Genomic DNA, 3,300 nt, shown 5'->3' on the forward strand with positions numbered 1-3,300 from the left:
TTATTTATTACATTTATTTATTGTGTGTGTGTGTGTGTGGCCAGCTCAGCCCACCAGGGGGCGGGGCTGGCTGGCATGTGGTGCTGGGGGATCGAACCACGGTCCCTGTGCTTTGACAAGCTTGTTTCAAGTAGGTGCTTTAGACCACTGAGCCATCTCTCCAGCCCCTAATCCTTTATCTTAATGCCATTCCCTTTTCATTTCTAATTTTGGTAACTTGTATTCATTCTTTTTTATGTAATATTGCTAAGGATTTATCAATTTTGTGGATGATTTCAAAAAACTAACTTTTTCTTTGAATTTTCTGGGTGCTTTGTTTCTTTAATATTGTAGGAGCTGGCTGCAGTGGTATACGCCTGTGATGCCAGAACTCTGGGGGGCTGAAATAGGCACATTACATGTTGAATGTGCTTGGCAATTCATCAATTTAGCAAAACCCAATCTCAAAATAAAATATTAAAAGAGCAGGTTGAGGGCCAGCCAGATAGCTTACTGGACTAAAACAGCTGTTTAGGAAGGCACAGGGACTGGGGTTGGATCCCTGGAATGCCCCCAGGGTTCACTGAGATGACAGTTGAGATAGGCATGGTGGCATGCATCTGTAGTCCCAGTGCTTGAGAAGCTGAAAACAGGATGATCACTATGAGTCTGATCTGTATAGTGAGGCCCTATAGAGCCTGTACCAAATACATAAAAAAACAGGCTGAGTATATAGCTTAGTGTGAAAGCCCTGAGTTAAATTTCCAGCACAACGCTCTTCCCCTACTATAGACTTGTTTTGGCTTTTTTTGAAGTTTTTCTACACCCTTAGCTCGGTGGTTTTAGATCTTTTGTACTAGCTAATATAAGCATTTAAGATTCTAAATTTCCTATAAAGCACTGTTTTAGCTACACCTTTTAGATTTTGCTTAGTTACATTTTTCTTTTTTTGTTTGTTTTTAAGTTTTTTTCTGGTGCTGGGATGGAAACTGGGCCCTTGCATATGCACTGTACCACTGAACTGTAGATATATATACCCCAGCAATATGTTGCATTTTTCATTTGCTTCAGTTCAAAATATCTTGTGATTTTTTGTTAACTATGAATTATTTAAAAAATAAAATGTTTCATTTTATTTGTTATCTTTATTATATGTTTGCAGTGCATAGTGATTATATTCATTATGAGTAAGTTAGTATATATACATCTTTTTTATGCCCTCCTGTTTTATTTGTATTAGAGATTTTTATAGCTTCTTTATTACTACTAGTTTCTAATGCATTTGCTTCATGGTGTGAGAACATACTCTGGTTAAGTCTCTGAATTTCTTGAGACTTGTAATGTTGCATATAAACTACCTATATCTTGGTGAATCTTCTCTGTGTTCCTGAAAAGAATTTGTTCTATCATCTTGTGTATTTGATCTGTATCTGTCAAGTAGGTCAAAGTAGTTGATGAGGTTTTTCTAGTAACTATTTCCTTTGATTGGTTGATTGATTTCTTTCTTTCTTTAATTTAAATCTTAGAAACCTGGCATGGTGACCCATGCTTATAATCCCAGCACTTGGGAGGCTGAAAGCAGGACGACCACTATGAGTCCGCTATGTGTAATGAGACCCTGTAGACCCTGTACTAGACTCATTTAAAAAAAAAAAAAAAGAACATTTGTGTTATGTACATGTACCAACTCTACGTGATCAATATGTACTGCAAATTGTACTAATAAAAATAAAAAGAGAAGGGGCTGGGGAGATGGCTCAGTGGAATAAGCGCTTCCCTGGCAAGCTCAAGGGCGTGAGTTCAATCCCTGGTTCTGTCAAAAAATTAAAAAAAAATAAATTAAAAAACATAAAAATAAAAAGAGGTGGTAGGACGAATTAAAATGGTATAAAAATAAAAACTGGTTTTTAATAAAAGTGTTATAGCCAAGCATGGTACCACACACATCTATATCCTGGATCTCGCCAAGTTCCAGGTCAGCCTGCACTGGCGCCACCATGCCCAGTCTCTTAATTGTGTTTCATCGAGCTCCAGGGGTGGGGCTGGCATGGCATGCCAGGGTTCTTTATGTGGTCCAGTCTGGTATTGAATTGACCATGTAGCCCAGACTGGCCTGGAACTCACGGGGATCCTCCTTCCTCAGCCTCCTATGTTTTGGGATTATAGGCATGTACCACCATGCCTAACTATAACAGATTTTAATTCTTTGTATACTCTTTTTCTCTCTTCTTTGCCCTCTTTCCATCTCTTGTTTTATATTTGTGTGGTGGTTTTTTTTTTTTTTTTTTGAATTTTGGAATATTTTTATATATGTTCTAGTATATCTTAGCAATGAGCCCTAAGTCTAAACAAAATATATTTCATGTATACCTTATACAAATAGCGTAAAGCTAATTTTTATTTATTTATTTATTTTCCATTGCCAGGGATTAAACTCAGAATCTTGCTTACCAGGCAAGCACTTAATCTACTGTGCTATCTCCCGGGCCCCTTAAAGCTAATTTTATGCAGTATTATTATTATTATTATTATTATCATTAATTATTATTTGAGTACTGGGACTTGAACTCAGGTTGTTGTACTTGCCAGGCAAGCACTTGTTCTACTGAGCTATCTTCCCAGCGCCCCCCCCCTTTAATTTTTATGTCCAGGGTCCATGGCCTTCATACTGAAGTACATCCTAGGCTTTTTTGAAAATAATTTGAGGCAAGGTCTTACTGAATCTGTAAATTAAAAGAGGTAGAGTAGGGGAGAAGGGAATTAATAGAGGTATATTCTGGTGTATCCTAAATATCCTTGAAGTCTTAAGAATTTGTATGGTAGTTCTCTTAAGCTGGGTGTGGGAAATGCCTGTAATCCCAACACTTGGAAGGCTGAGACAGGAGGCTCTCTTTGAGTTTGAGGCCAGCCTGGGCTACATAGTGAGGTCAGCTTGAAGTATATAATGAGACCCTATCTCAAAAAACCAAATCAAACTAAACCTAAAAAGAGTATGGTAGTTCTCTTATTCATGACTATTCTGTATTTAAGATAGGTTTACTGAGTGGAAAGCCTATCCTCATTGGAGAGTTTATCTCATGGAGTTTTATTATTAATTATATGATACTACACCTTGGAAATATTCTTGGTCAATATGAGTAGTTTGGGCCCTCTTCCTTTCCTTTGTTATGGTTTGTGTCTAGTTGTCCCCCCAAAGCCTCATGCAGTCATGGGGTCAGGACTTCTAGAGTTTGTGTTAACTCATGATTCACTGGGATTATGTGTGATCCAAGGCTGGGATTATGGGTTTTAGTACTGCTGGGATTACCCATAGGTGGGTAA

General features: G+C 37.8%; 1 protein-coding gene across 4 annotated transcripts in view; it reads left to right on the forward strand.

The window, feature by feature from the left end:
- The window catches only part of Phf20 (PHD finger protein 20), a 171,073-nt gene that overhangs the window by 101,494 nt on the left and 66,279 nt on the right, over positions 1 to 3,300 (forward strand). The gene's annotated exons all lie outside the window — the stretch shown is intronic.

Source organism: Octodon degus, unplaced genomic scaffold (assembly GCF_000260255.1).
Source record: "Octodon degus isolate 3935 unplaced genomic scaffold, OctDeg1.0 scaffold00037, whole genome shotgun sequence".
In the NCBI taxonomy this organism is placed as follows: Eukaryota; Metazoa; Chordata; class Mammalia; order Rodentia; family Octodontidae; genus Octodon; species Octodon degus.